Here is a 16,550-nt window from a genome sequence, read left to right as displayed (position 1 = left end):
CTGTTACATAAACTGACCACGTGCCTTTTGGCAAAGCCACGCCTACGTGGAACGCCATCCAAGTCTGTCAAGGTTATTTTAGCTGAAGGTTGTGCCAGTGTGGTTTGACACACTTCCTCTCTGCAGCTGTGTTTATGTGCGGATGTTTATTGTTCGTTGTTCGTCAAACAAGCCCTATCCTCTCAAGTTTTAGTTGTTTTTTTTTTTTCTTCTTCTTTATAAGGTTGGGCATATAAAATAGATTCTGATTAATTTCGACTTTTAGATGTGTCATTGCTTCATAATGTTAGAGAAGATTTCCAATATTGGACCAATTTGTGTCATTTTGACCAGCATGTTTTGCCAGTCCTGCTTAGCTGCAACAAATTATACTGCAGCTTTCATTAATTTCCCATTACCCAATCGTTTTTATTAGTTCTGTCACTAAGCACAGTTGACATTTTGGGAGTACATCAACTCTGTTCAGGTTTGCGTAAGTTCGTCCATTGGAGGACATTTGTTTTCTAAGCAGAAATTCCTCACAAGCTGATCCGTTCTGTTTTTGCATTGAAAAATGCACTTATTTGAAGAAAGAACCTAAATAATGTGTAATAAGGCATCATAATGTGTTATGTCTTCATACCTCTTAAACTTTTTCCTGTCGTATCAAATTACAATCACATGTTGAAGTTCTACTAGGATTTTGTGATATTATTTTGCCAAGCGTAAAAAGTCAAACTCTGCTTCCCATAGCATAAACAAAGCCCACCATATTTAACTCCTGTAAATAAACCCGTAGGCAACAGTCTTGTTAAAAACCCTGCATTTAGTTTTGATCTTTTTTTTTTTTTTAAACCTATATCTCTCTCAGTTTAGCAGTTCAAAGCCTACTCACAGTGGGGCACCGCTTGGGTGCAAGGGTGCTTAAATAAGACACAAAAAACTCCTTGAAATAAAAGCTGTTACAGTGCAGTTGCTGTTATAAATACAGTCGTCTTGTAGTTCTCTCCCACCTAAGCGGTTGACCTTTGCAGTTCCTTCATAATCTCCACGGACCTCTTGGCTGCATCGTGCTCTCCTGTCAGTTTAGTTCAGCATCCATGTTTTTGTAATATCACCATTCTAGGATTAAGCAATGACTGAAATCCTTAACTCCTTGTTGTGTGTTCCTTGGTCTTCATGGTGCCATTTGTCCACTAATGTGCTCTGAGTCCTTCTCTGAAAGGCTGTGTTTGTACTGAAATTGCACTACACACAGATGGACTCTAATTGCTAATCATACGTCTTCTGAAAAGTAATTTGTTGGACTACATTTTGGGCTATCAGAAGGTAGTAATCTTCTCAGATTGATTAGACGGAGTGCACATTCATCCGATCGTTTATCATTCGTGAAAAACTACCACTTATAAGAATTTTATCGTTGCCTGGATGGCTTTCAGTTAATGATGTGAAATATAAAATGGCTTTATTGTCTGAAATGGTATTTTTATTATTTTATCCACTAAAGCATTAGAAAATATCAATAAATATTGAAATTATGATTAGATGCAGTTCCCGTGTGCTGTTCAGCGATATAAATCACACTTAAGAAAGTGGCGTTCTGAAGAAAACAATTTCAATTGGGAAGGTTTTTCCAAGAACAGTAATTGAGTTTGTGACAATGTCATGTTGCAATAGCCATACAATTATCTAAAAAGAAAAGCAATAAATAGGTTTTCAATCATAATTTGTATTGTTATCATAATAGCACCACGAAATATCAATAAAACTCTAAATCCATATAGCCTCTCCTACCCATCAAGTCGTTGTTGATGGCATTTCTACATTAGGAATGTGTTGTCAGTCCTTATGATCAATACAAACTGAGATGACGTTAAAGACTACATCTGAAATGCTAATGCTAACTCTGCCCATGTCTCTTTGCGTCGAGCGTGTGCGCGCCCGAACCTCTCCGTGACTCTTCACAGTCTAGAAGGATTCCAGCTCTTGTTGCACTCAGACATACAGCAGCGGGAGATGGTTGCAGAGGCATGTCTGGGGATGTGGTCATGAGAGGCTGGTATTTTATGGAACATGCTGTACTAAGCCGTGGCGTTCCTGTAAACCTGCTAAAAATAGATGCCGCCGATGAAGGGGATGTAAAAGAAAAACAATGCGGAGGTGAATGTAAAACAGACTCACAAAGCCGGTTCGTCTTTGAACGCTCAGGCTTCGGGAGCCCTGGGAGCTCAGACGAGTTTAGTTCAAAAAGCAATCCTGGTGAACATTACGTAGATGTCTAAAGAAGGACCTGTATTCTCTTTGAAATTTATGAGCCTCTGTTTAAGTTTTTTTTTTTTTTTTTTTTTTACTTTTTAGGACTTGATGGATTTATGTTTTTTATTAGACAGTTAAACTGCAGTCACATTCATAACGTGTACAAGTCCAAAACCACAAGTCCTCCCTCTGTCAGAACTCTCCTCCTTTATAATTTTGGATTTTAAAATGAGCCCAGTGCAAACTATTGCACTATTGTAGCTTCAGCTTGCTGTTGAAGCCAAGCCTGGTCTGGTGTTCTATTCGGCTGTGGCACTTTCTTGGAGGAGGGCGTCCGCTGACATAATACCAAATTTTGTCCATGTCCTATTAACGTTTTGCTTTTCAGTAATGTAATGAATGCTCCTACAGCAGCTCTTCTGTCTCTTTTGTGTAAATCTGTTCTGTCTTCTCAAACCCCCAGTCGGACGTGGCAGATGGCCGCTCGTGTTGAGTTGGGTTCTGCTGGAGGTTTCTTCCCGTTAAAGGGGAGTTTTTCCTCTCCACCGTCGCTACATGCATGCTCGGTATGAAGGGTTCCTGTAATGACAAGTGAATGATTGTCTGCTGGTGCTGTGTTCTCGTCCAGGAGGAGTGAATGCTGTGAGTTGGTGAGACGATGCAATCTTCTCAGTTTCCTTGGATAAAAAAAAAAAAACAAAAAAAAAAACTTTTTAAACTAATCTGAATTCACTGCAATGGTTTTACATGGTAAATGGACTGAACTTGTATAGAGCTTTTCCAATCATTTTGACCACTCAAAGCACTTTATACTTGAATCTCATTCTCCCACACATTTATACACCAATACACAGATCGGTAGGCAACTTAAGTGCCTGGCCCAGGGGCACATCGACATGTGGAAGCTGAAATCGAACCTACAACCTTTTGATCACAAGACAACTATTCTACCCTCAGAGCCATAGTCGCCCCCATGTATGGCTGAATTGAAATGAGTCTTTTTGTTTTTATTATTGCACTATGTGCTATATAACTAAATTGAAATGAATCGATCATGTTATATGAAAAATAATCAGGATTTTTTTCTTGTCCCTTTCTAAAATGTGTTTAAAGAAAGAAATTTGGCTTTATCACTGCCTACTCTGTCTAAAGCATATATTAAAAACCAAACTTCTTTGGCTGTCTTCTGTGCTTTCACTCCTCGCTTTCATAAATAAAATTAAATATGCTCTTTCATATAAGTTACATGTGGCTTTACAGCTGCTGTGTGGCTCCCTACATACACTGCCCACCCGATGTCCCATTTGAGATTCACCCATTGCCTCATTCTCAGACTTTTACTTCTAACTCTGTAGCTCTAGATTGTCTGCACTCAAGTTACTCATGCAGATATTTAATATTCACCACATCCCGGTTTCCTCCTCCTCCTTATTTTTAATAGCTCTGTTCTTGGCAGTTTTTATGGCCTGCCCCCTCGGTTACAGTATCCCTTCTGGAATTTTGGCCTCCTTTCAAAAATCCTAAATCAACTGCAGGCTGCCACAGCAGCAGCCTGGGCCCCCTTTGCTCCATCACCCCACATTTTGACCCCAGGGACTATTTGTGTGCAAGAAAAAAGTTTGAGACTGACTGGTTACCCTTTGAAGGTTTAGGACTTTAGTTTATTCACAGTTATTTTTTTTATTGTCTCCCTCTATGTAAATTAGTAAAAATTTAGGATCATCATTTATTTCGTTGCGCTTCCTGATACACCAGCTGACAGCTTTGCTGATAGGAAGGCACAACGTTAAGGTCTCATACTTCATCAAACTATTCTTTTTATTAAATTTATCGCTGACAAAAGCCTGCATAAAGCAGGCTGTTTTAAAGACAATATTCTGATAAGTCTGCTGCTGTCCTTAACTTGCACTGAATGTGTAAAGTTGCCCCAAAACCTATTTTATATCTTGCTGGTTTTCCCCAACTCACCCACCCATTTCTCAAAAAAATAGCAAATTTTCCTTTCACCACAAATAGATTATTTTCTCTATTCTTTATTTTATTTTTTGGGTTGTGCTTCTAAAGCTCAAAAAAGAAAAAGAAAAAAAAGAGAAAACATCTACAGTGAATCTTTCAAGACTAAAACTAAGCCTTACTTGAGCAGTCAAATATAATTAAATTCTCAGTAAAGACTCCAAATGTAAAATAAGTTATTTTTTAAAATTAAACTGTCAGCATTATGTAAAATTGACTTTGTCCAGAAGCTGGTTAAAACTTTGCTAAAGGCTTAATGGAGAAACATTGTTGTGATGATTTTCTGAAGGCGGAGTGTCTGAACGAGCAGGAGCTTCTTAAAGAGACAGAGGCCCAATTTCAAGGCGTTGAATTGCAAAGTCAAATTTCTTTAGAGTCAATGTTCGACATATACAACTTTTCATAACAACTGAAAGAAACATGGATACTTGGTTGTGCTATAAAATGGTGTTATGTTCCTGGAAAATACATAATACTGCCCCTGGAAGCTTCTCCTTTACTGCAAAAAGGCTGCTAGATATATCCACTTGGATTTGTAATGCTATAAAATGCTATAATAAAGCACAGTGTGCCCTCTGTTTATGGATGTACTAAAGGCAGGAATGGCTGACAGAAAAAAAAAAACATCAGTATTTTAAATCAAAAATCTCCCCTTCTGCTTCTTTTGCTGTTTGTTTCATTTGTGCAAAATCAAACTCTTTTGCAGAAGTATTTCCAGGAGCCCAAGGCTTATGTCCTCTTTTCATCCGAGTCCCATTGGTGTCCCTTCACCTCTAAATGACCCCCTCACTCCCCCGTCTCATTTACTTGTCTGATTTGTCCGTTATCCTGTTGTATGCAACATGTTTGGTCTGTTCTGTACACACAGATCAGCAGGCGGCCCTTTTGATCACGTAACTGGGGTGTGAAGCTAAGCTCTCGTCAGCACAGGGGTTCCTCCTCTGAGCTTTCATGTGGGTTTGTTCTTCGGATTTCACATGTACCAAGATCCTCAACAAAGCAGTGAATCTGTTTTTTTTTGTTTTGTTTTTTCACCCACATGTGTGTGATGTTCTCATGACGAGCTCTGCTACACATTAGTCCTGTGATTTACCGAGTTTTGGTTGGCATGTCCTCCCCGAGATGTCTCACTGGCTCATTCGTCTTTGGTCGTCCGTTGTATCTGATCTGGCTTAGATTTCCGGCCTCGATGGCTGGTTTGCAATAGAACATGTGCGTGGCTGATGATCACAAACATCCTTCCAGGGTTCCTACACAGTCTGGAAAAGTGGCCGCAAGTTTTTTCTGAACTTGAGTCTCACCCTCGCTGTCCAAAAGTTGTATGATTTCCATCCGTCGTTCCTTAAAATCTGGAATTTTTACACAAAAATCCAAATCAATTTTATTTATACAGCACATTTCGAAGGAAGGTTCCGCGCAGTACAAAAGCGGATCAAAACAATGAACATGAGAAATGTGTTGGAACCTTGACCATCTCGCCTTCCAACAGCTGCTTGTGTCATGACGAAGGCTGAATCCATCTTTTTCCACATCGCCTTGTTGTACCTGCGAACATGTAAATGCACACTGTACTCATCAGTATTCAAAGACATGAGATGGTGCAGTCAACGTGAAGACAAAGACCACAGAGTTTCTGATTATCATCTTTACAAAAGGGGACTGTGTTCCAGCCGAGCTTTCATTAAGTTTTACACAAAGGCATCAAACGCATCTTCGCTCAGAGGGGACTTAGCAGTGTTTTGGTCGATCGTGTGTGTGGCTTAAAGAGCTTTGGACATCAACTTTTCTGTCAAGACGCGTCCTTTGTTCCATTGAAGCGATGCCAGTCTTTGTTCTCGATTGGTAAAGCTGTCCTGACTCATTCATCAACCGTCTTCTGTTACCCATCAGTCTACAGTGAGTGTGAACTACAGGCTCAGTTTGTTTTGGTCTTTCGGGAAAGGCCAATCACGGCCAACTGAGATTTTATTTTTTTCTTTAACTCGTTAAAACGTTAGTATTTTAACACATATTGTCATTTAGGGATTTTTTATTTTTATTATTTGCTTCTTTTTGATCCTGGAATGTACTCTTCATTTGTTAAGGATTGCACATTTCTGTCCAACCGAGAAACCACAAACTTCAATGCATTTTATTGCGATTTCATGTGATTGTCCGAAAATGATAAATGGCTTTACAAAAACAAGACCTGCTGATAATTTCATCCAGCTTGGAAAAGAGAGTCTGAATATTTTGCTTATTCTACTTTGCAGAGATGGCACACGCTCTTTCATATTGCTACTGGAGAGCATCTGTGAAAGCCGGTTGAGTTTTGGGCAGAAGCATTGTAAAACGAACACGCTTTAATCCGAACCATTCCATTAAAACTCCGGCTGCATGTTTAGGACCGTCACCGGGGTTTTCTTCAGCTCAACTCTGCTTCAGACCTTTCCACTGCACTATCCTTAACCTTTCTGGATTGTTTCCTTGACGTTATGATGTCTGTTCACTCGTCTTCTGTGCCAAAGCATGCAGCCGCAATATAACTGTTTAGCTTAACTTTTTCCGTGCGCTCTCGTTTCTTGGTCGATAAATTCTACTTACATGCATACATGTGTTGCAGAAACATGTGATTGATGTGAGCGCCTGGCATTTAAAATATAATACCTACCGTATATAGCTTCCCAGCAGCCTTTTATTTATTGCTCACATCGACATTGCCATGACGACTGCGATTCAAAACATTTTGCAGCTAGAGCAAACGTAGCGTCTTTCACATAAACAAAATGGGAATTCAGCGGGACGTGAGGCACAAAGGCCTGTTACGGCGCGCTGGGAGTGGTTGCATCAGGCGGTTCGAAGTGCTTTAGCTCTTCTGACACCCTGTGTTTTAAATGCATCTCAGCGCCAGCAACCACAGTATGTCCTCCAGGGCTATTGTTGTTTTAGACATCTGTGTTTGAACAGCAGCCCTGTATTTTAAAAATCTCCTCTTTCTCCGGGAGTCGCTACAGGTCCGAGTCACGTTGACATCCCTCATCTGGCAGCTGTGGATGAGTCCCTCCCTTCTTCCTTCAGATCCCGTCTTTTGTTGAGTGTTTCGAGGTGCGTCTCAGTAAGTTAGAGCATCACTGAAAAGTATGCCCAGTGGACTCCAGCTTTTTTAGTGATGTCTTTTTTGTGTTTTGCCTTCCTTCTCCAGAGTGTCATTGACAGACTGCTGATCAACTGTCTGGTCAGCAGTTTTCCCTTTGATTGTAAAACCAACCCGGCAGTCTACAGCCTACAGCTGTGAAGCCACAAGTGGCTCATTAGATGTTCCTCAGCAGCTCGAGCATTTGCCCAAAGGCATAAAATACCAAGGGATGTTTTTTTTTTTTTTTTTAATTTAACATTTTATGCAATATTTGTGTAGAATTTCCGTATTATTATTATTTTTTTTTAAAGATTTCAAAACGCATTATAATAGATTGCAAATGCAATTCTTTAATGTTGACTTTAACAAATATGGATCACTTAGATTTAAAAAAAAAAGAACTTTTGGTAAATGCTCTTCATTTTAATACCTAAGAACAAATCGTCTCTAAATTAAATGTATAAAAAAGCTCACAGTTGTGTCCTGTTGTTGATGTTTTTATCAGAAATCTGTATAATCTTATTAAAAAAAACCAAAAAAAACATGTTGCCTTTATGGGTTTAAACAAATCATTTAGTTGAGCCAAGGACCAAAATGCTAAAGGTTCTTGACCGCTGCTATACGGCTTCGGCAAATTGATGACAGAGGAAGTTATTTAAATCAAAATTACATTTGTGACATAAGATTTTTAGAAACTTTAATTAATTTATCGTTTTTAAAAGGGTCTAAGACATAATCATTAAAATGTTAGTAAATGCTTAGAATGCGTCACTGTCTGTCATGAATCTACACATTTTCTTTTGCTGTCATCTGTATCTTTTCAGGAAACGTTGGACTCCATCACTCAATAAGGCATCTTATGTGGAAATAGTGGCAGGTAACAAAATGGGCTTCCTGTTTATCGCAGGTTTGATCACAGATCATATAGCTGTCACGGCTCCAGTTTTTCTGACTGCAAAACACCCGAGTACAGCTACTGGGCACGGATTGGCTCTCTGTTGGAGACACCTGACCCAACCAAAACATGGGAGCTCATATGTTGAGCCATCAATTATGCATGACCTCTGTGGCGTCAGGTTTGCTGTAAAAGGGGAGCTCCTTAAGCCTTTTTTTTTTTCTTCTTCTTCTTCTGGTCACTCTAGTCACCCTGTGACTCTGATAGCGCTCTGTTTTTTTGCCCACAACAAAGGTCAAACTTTATTGGCCATGAAATCTAGAGACACTACTGAGACCTACAGCAGAGAACTGAGTCGGTTAGCATTTAAATCAAATCGGAGAGGATCCTTCATCCATAAGTTATGGCTGTTTCCCAAGAAATATCATACATTTCTTTGAACAGTTGAAAAATAGTTTTTCCTGCAATGTGACTTCTGCAGGTGTTGCATAAACCCCCAAGGAAAGACAAAATAATAAAAAAAAACCTGTTATACAGTAGTGGCTACATGTCCGTGCAGGATGTGGTTTGCTGGTCGCTGCAGTCACACTGTACCTACAACACTGACATTCCGTGGCAGCTGGCTTTGTTGTTGATCCGGTTTTTAAAAAGCAACAGCAGCACATGTACTCAGTTGGAGAGTCTGAGCGACGAGTCAGACGACGGGACTGCCAGTACCGACAGTCCTCCTGCTGCCTCTCAGAGACCCATATGTACCCAGGCCAGAGTCTACTCAGCTGTTATTGAGCTTATCTGGTGAGCTGATTGGGTAGTTGGGAGGACCAAAGGGGGGGTTGGGTTGAATTGGCTTGAACTGGTGTCCATTTCAAAGATAGTCCAGGTCAGCTGTGATCGTTTAGCTCCTGAGCTCTTTTCCCTCTGCTATTGTGTAACAGAGTTTCCGGCAGCTGTGAGAACAGAGAGGGTACATTTATTGGACATGAATGGATGTGTATTTATCGCTCTTCTCTGATTTAGTTCTGTTTATAATCTGTGTTGCCTTATTGTAATTTCTACTCTTCAAAATTAATATTTCGCCAGGAATCTCTGTTTTCAGTCATGAAACAGAGGAACCTTTGCATTTATTTTAACGTGACTTTATTATTGAGATGTAAAAAACATAAAATAAATGGTTAGATAGAAAAACTGAGAATAAATGCAGGAACACTTTACATAAATAACAACATAATTGAGAAGTTATTTCAGCAATTCAGTTTAGATATTGAAATTATTTTATTATATTGGTAACTTAAAATGCTTTTGTACATTTAGATGATTATGGTTTACAGGCAATTCAGTTTATTTTTTTAAAGAAAATTCGATAAAACGATTTTGACCATTTAAATGTAGTCATAACAAAGTATGTCCTAGTTCTGCAATACAGTCTACTTCCCTTTTCTCAGTGGCCCAGTAAGATTCTTCCAACATTGTTTCTAGTGGCTTAACACAATAAATATGATGGCTGTGGCCCATGTTGTAGATGCATCCGTGTGAAGTCTCTTGATAGACTGACTCAAACTTCAAATCCACGTCTTGTTAATATCTTTCAAACTTTGTACTTTGCTTGACAAACTTTTCAAAGTTGCAGCCGTACCTGTTGGTTACGCTTGCTTCTACTTCCAAAATATTTACCTTCCACCAAACTTTTCAATAGCAACTTGGATACAGTCTGAATAACCAGTTTCTGTTGCAACTGCCTTTTATGACATGCCATGCGAAGGATCTCAATGACTGTCTGCCGGACATCTTTCAAGCAATCATTTCCACATCCCCATTGTGTAGGACATGGCCTTAATTTAATATTTTTAAATTAAAAACAATTTGTTGTCAATTAGTGCTAAATACTTTTATTTTTATTTAACTTATCAGCTTGAAACATGGATGTCTTAGGTTGGGGGAACAAAGTCTGTTTTTTTATCCTTAGAAAGCAGACCTGGAAGATTCTAACAAATATCATATTTCAATCATCTTAACCTTATGATGACAAGGTTTCCCCCAGAAAACTTGCTAAGCCTGGTGGTTGGGCGCTAAGGCAGTCATTCATGCAGGGGCCCATTGTGTTTTTGAGTTTAACAATGTTTAAAGTTAACAGGAAATTTGAAAATATCACTTGATAGTTATCTCAAAGATTAATATCTGAACAAACTATAAAGTCTTAAAAAATGCAAACATTAAAATAAATAAATAAATATATAAGCAATGCTTAGCCTGGTGGTGGCACAAGTAAAGTCTGGTGGCCCGCCAGGCTTATAATACACTGGGGGAAACCCTGGATAAAATTTTGAGGGGTGGAATTAAGAAAAGTGGAAGTGATGTACCCTGACAGTATATTGTGAACACATAGGGTCATACATGTTGTTTTCAAACATCCACAGGACTGTTTGTTTTCAAAGACATAAATTAAGTAAGTAGGACTGGCTAGAATTGATGCAACCTAATTTAAGTTGAATTCGATAACTCTCCCCCTCAAACTCCCGTGATTTGTCTCGCTGTTTATGTGGTGCAGCTTCAACATCGTAAACTCTGGGGGACAGTAATGCATTGACTGTACTGCCAAACTCCTAACTTTATGTGAGATCATAGAATTCTTTTGATCTCTCTTTAGATTGTCTCGCAGTCTGACTCGGAAGCAAAACAAAAGAAAAAAGAAATCCAGTGTAAACATAAAGAATATGTGTACTGAAACCCTATCTGATCTGCAGGCAGCTCTGCCTTGTGACTTCTTCACTATGTCGAGGCAAATCAAGCAATATATTCCTGAACAGCGAGAACAAACGGCCTCATCCTGCTCAACTCTGATCTGAGTCTGACAAAGACAGAAGGGAGGATTAATGATCCCTCTGCTGATGCACATGCAGTGTCATGAGTTGGAACATAATGCTCAATACGTTGCATATGCTTTAGGGTAAAACTTAAGTCGAAATTCAAGCAGAGGGCGAGGGTGTGTCTGCACTGTGGATTGCTTCACATAACGTTGATGTGTTCAAGATGTAGAAGAAATCCTCTGAGGTATGTGAACGGTCTGCTGCGTAAGATGTCGACTGGGGCAAGTCTTGAACACCTGTGCAACATTCCAGAGGTAGGACTAATCAGGGTCATGTACACCTGAGCCAAACTGAATATTTATTAGTTATTAAAGCTGACTGGGTCACGTAAAGGGTACGAGACTTAACAGGAGCTCTCACTGTTTCCAACAAATCAAAGCGGTGTGGGAAATCAGTGTAATGTAATACCCAGCAATTATTTTATTAGGATTTTATGTAACAGGTCTATGCAAAGAAATACTTGGTTGTGAAGAGTCTCTCTGCTGGGTTTGTACAAACGGCTATTCTTGCCCATTCTCCTTTGGGGGGGAAAAAGAGAGGTTTTATGTCTGATTGGATGAAGAGTGTTGGTGAATGTCAGTTTTTCAAAGATTAGGATTCTCTATTGTACTTAAGTCTGTGCTTTGATTGGACCACTCTAGCACATAAGCTTTGATCAAGGCCTGATCATTGGGTTGTTGTCCTGCTAGAAGGTAACGCTTTGCCCTGGAGCTGGATCTTCTGTTGCCTAGAACAAGTATTTTTCTACAACTGTCCTGCTGAAGAAAGGCATTTTCTCTCCCATGTGTCATGGTGGAGATCGTTTGTCAGGATATGTTGGTGTAAATTTCTTACCACACAATATTTTGTATGTAGACCAAGAGATTTCTGTTTGAACTGGGCTCAATTTTTGCTGCTCTGGCCTTGTTTGTCCCAGCTGTGGTTTGAACATTGTTTCTCAGGTTCTGGTGAGGAGTTGTTTAATTGCCATCAATTCGCTGACTTATAAAGATCAACACATCTCTTGACCATTTCAAGGTATTTTCTCTGGTCTTTCTCTTTTTGTACGACTGGTGAGGAAAACTAAATATTCCCAAACACTTGAGTCAAACTAATAAGTAAAGTTTGCATTTGCTTGAGTTACATTTGGTTCTTAGAAATTGTTGTGGCACTACAGCAAACTCTTGTTATAGTGGATGACCAGCTTTTGTATGATTCCACTGGTGATTTGTCTTTGATGAATTCCAAGTGTTTTGGGTAGGAACGCCTCCTTGCCCCCCTCACAACCACCCTAATCTTTAGCTCCCACCCCAGACTTTCTATCAGTATCATGTCACGACTGTAGCTAGACCACTCCAAAGGTTAATAATATTTCCAGTCAGAAGATACATCCATCCACACATACACACGCGCACGCACACACACAGAGTGTTATGTCTGACACACCATTCTCAAAAACACCGCCTGATACCAGAAAGCTTAAAGAAACACTAATAGAACTAGCAAGGATGTGCTATCTTGGCTTTTACCCACAGTGGGTCCAATTCTTTTTCTTTTTAAAATATTTTTTATTTCACTTTAACTCAGATGTTTCCTTTTGTAACCCTTCAGTATATTCTCTTCGCGCGTTCATTGAGTTCAACAACATGCTTAGTTGTGTTCCTCATTCCTGTTTGTTGAGTGTAATTGTATTTGCAGAGGCCGCGGTGGCGTGAGGAAACGTGAAAGAGGGTAGCCTTGAAGAGCATTTTCTCTCTCCACTGCACTTGTTTGTGTGGTTGGAATTCAAAATGTACGAAAGGACAGTAGAAAAAAATCCGGAGGAAACAAAGATGCATGAAATTGGGCTTTTGAGTGTATTTGCATGGACACTAGAGTTTTCCCTCAGCGTTCCAAGGTTGATAAGCAGCTGTTGTTGGATATGCTGTTTCTCTAACACAGGGGATGTGGACATTTTGAGCTGTTCTGGTTAGTATGTTGTTGAGAAGTATTGTTTAAAGATTGTATTTATTCCCCTGTTGATACTGTATTGACCAGACAAGATGGATCGTCTCGTTTTATCAAAAATGGAACCAACTTCCACTTTCTTCTGGCTTTAATCTTTCTGTATTTTACAAATGAACCTGCACGGGCTCTTTTGCTTCTGTCTGCTGTTTCAACACAATAGAAAAAAGTCAGAACTGATGCAGAACAGAAATACAGAACTGATCAATGGGATGTCTAAAACAATGAGTGCAGTAATGTCAAATCTCTGTCTGTCAAAGCCATGTATCAATTATACGCTACCAGAGAAAGCAGTTAACTTCCCCCGTCCTTAAATCCAGGTGCAGCCTGTTCTTTCTTTCCCCAGGTGTGGTCGTATGCATGAAGGAATCTTCTGACCATGCTGTAGTGAAATCTTGCTGCATCTGACTAGTCATGCCTCCCACCCACTCATCATGTATCTTTTCCAAAGGCACTAAGTAAAGAGCTTGCTGGCTCCTGCAGCATTCTGGGTTATGTTAATGATATGGCTGTACAAAGGCACTGCCTGCTTTAATTATGGAACAGTGTTTGGCTCCTGGCTCCTGCTCCCCTTTCCGTTTCTTTGATATTCCTTCATTTTCTGTCTCAGATTCCTTTTGCTACTTCCCTAATGTGAGGTTTTTGATTTCCCCTCCACTGCTCAAGGAGAAGGGGTGGTCTAATCCACTGAATCACATATGTCACTTACCCGAGGTAGCAATGAATAGGTCCTAGATTAACAGTGGACACTAAACGCATTTGGCCTCCGGGACGGTTGTTCCTGTTTGATTTGAGCCCTGATTTTTATCCAGCTGTTGTCAGGCAACTGTTCTGCTTCCTCATCAGTATTTCTTACGAGATTCTGTGAAATATGTCTTCCGTACAAGATGCAGATGGTGATCCCACTTCCAAATGTTACCCCTGCGCAGAAATATTGGTTATTTCTGTGGCCCCTATTCTGAAGTCAAGTAGGGTTAGGGCAAAATAGTTCTAAATATCTTTAAGGAACAAAATAAATAGGTTACAATGGACCCCTGTCTTTTCAGTATTCACAGATTTTTCTGTGGGAGGAGACTGAAAATTATTTCTGGAAAAACTGCCTATTCATCAGAATTCTAAAGAAAATGGAGCTTGAGAAGCTAAAATTCCTCGGCACAGTCATATTTAAAACACTACTGACTGGAATTTGCAAAGTAGTCAATTTAGGAGTGGCATTTTTTTTTCTTTTCTTGATGCTGATTGGCTGTTCCCTCAAGAGCATCTATAAGAAAGACCATGGTCGTCAGCTTCTGTGGTAGCGCTACAGAAGCTGCACATTAATACATATAAGGAATGCTTGGTGCTTTAAGCATTAAAATAAACAGTCAAAATGTTTTTTTTTTTTTTAGACGAGGCTCCCAAGTATTTGCTAACTTTAGCTATTTGCAGATCGTTGTGGTCTCAATCACCCACGAATGCATAGAGGTCCAATGTATTTTGATTCTCTTTAAAAAAAAAAAAACAACCAAACAACAAAAAAAAACAGTTTGACTATATCTAAGAATTTTTAGCACATCTGTTAACGTGTTCAAAATCTGAATCAGTCCTATGCTTTGGGCTCATGACAGACGTGGAATTTTGATGAGTCTTGCACTGATAATAATGAATCAGTGTGTTTTTTTTCTCTGTCTGTTTCAATCATTTATTGTTTGTGATTCAAATGCAAATCACTTCAAGCTGCATTTGAATGAATGGTGCGGTATAAACACATGCGCTTGTTCTTCCTCTGATTATTGAGCTCAGTCACATCTCACTTTACGTTAAGAAACATTTTATTCTCATTTGTGAGTAGTTTTTATGTGCTTCTTTTGCGTTGGTAAGAGCATGAGTAGTTCTAGGAGATATTAACTATGCACTTACAGGTTCATCAGAGCCGTATATATTTTTGAGGACTTCTACAGTTTGAATGTTCTGGCTCTTTTTTTTTTTTTTTTGCCTTCCTTGTTGCTTTCTCTTTATCCAACCCATCCTCTATGCAAATATAGTATGGTGGGCACAGAGGCTCCACTATTTGCAGCTGGGCCAACAGTAAATTTTCCTTCTGACAAGCCTCGTATCATTGTCTTCTCCTTGTGTGTCATGACCTAAGGATTACCCGCCCCCTCCTCCTGTCTCCTTGAACCGTGCATAGTGTGGGCTCCCGTCAACAAGGCCTTGTGTCCTCCACTCTTTGCCGTTTCTCCCATCCTATCTCTCCATCCTGCCGTCCCCCTCATCTCTCATCAGTCCTTCTCCTACAGAGCACTGTGAGTTTTATGACTGCTCATGTGGTGAACCCAGCCCCACAAGGAAGACCAAACAACCGACCTTGAATTGATGCTGTGAACGCACCGACATCCCCATACAACCCCATCCACAACCTTAAAAATACTGACACACTGCAAGCCTGAAGGACACCTGCTGTAGCTTCTGTCTTTGAGGGTCAGAGTGCAGGAGACAAAGATGTTCATTCCCCAGATAAAAATGTCAGTTATTTTATTTTATTTTTTTTTGTGTGACCATGATTAATAAAATCAAAACCTGTTCCACCATTAACGCAGCAACTTTTTCTTAGGAGTCCATCTGCATCCAACATCCTTTACTGGTTAATATTTGTGCTATTATCTTTCCCAAATCTATCTGATTCTGAAGGTCTCTTCATCTTGGTGTTCTTCATGTTCAGCTTCCTAACAGACACTGTGAGGATCTGGTTTCTAAGCTGTCTGGTATTTACAACTGCTCATCACTTTGTGCCCAGCACATCTTCCGGTGATGTGGTGTGTTGCTTTATGCCAGACTAACCTTGCGGAGCTGTTGCCAAAGGTTTCATTTGGCAACAATATTGTTGACGGAAGCTGTAATTACAGGATTGATTATTTTTGACTGAAATTTCATCATGCTTTTTCTTCTTTACTTGGTGTACCTAGATGAGTTTGAACATCTGAGCCATTAAAACATACATCAGGTGTGGCCATTCAGGGAAGTGGGACTCCATCCAAATGGCTAGATACATTATTGATATGCAGAGCAGGAGTACCTAACAGTTAAGACGTTGCTTCCAAGCACCTCTTTGGCTTTACAATATTGCACACACTGACATTGCAAAGATGATTGTGATTTGATACAGTGGCCAGCTCTAACCGCAACACATGCTTCCCACAATGTTTGAAGGAATTTTAGCCAGGCCCGAGTGGGATGTTTAGAAGAATCCGCTTCTATTTTACCTCTCTACTCCTCAGAATACAACCTACAGCTCCTTTAGCGTTCCTCCCAGGCTCTTGGCTGCCTCCCTAACCGTTTTCTATCTTGTACGCTCATGCAGACTCTCAATCATTCAGGAAATGACGGTCCTAAGTGCTTCAAGAAGAAGGCAGCTGGACCTCTTCTCTTGTTTCTTGAAGATGTTTCACCTCTCCTCTAAAAAGCT

The 16,550-nt window shown here is 39.8% G+C and overlaps 1 protein-coding gene across 1 annotated transcript in view; it reads left to right on the top strand.

Moving 5' to 3' along the window:
* thrab (thyroid hormone receptor alpha b) overlaps positions 1 to 16,550 on the top strand; it is a 133,345-nt gene that overhangs the window by 30,492 nt on the left and 86,303 nt on the right. The gene's annotated exons all lie outside the window — the stretch shown is intronic.

This window comes from Poecilia formosa, unplaced genomic scaffold, assembly GCF_000485575.1.
Source record: "Poecilia formosa unplaced genomic scaffold, Poecilia_formosa-5.1.2 Scaffold7, whole genome shotgun sequence".
NCBI classification, from domain to species: domain Eukaryota; kingdom Metazoa; phylum Chordata; class Actinopteri; order Cyprinodontiformes; family Poeciliidae; genus Poecilia; species Poecilia formosa.
The sequence above is the reverse complement of the archived record's forward strand: the minus strand, read 5'-3'. Positions and strand labels throughout refer to the sequence as shown.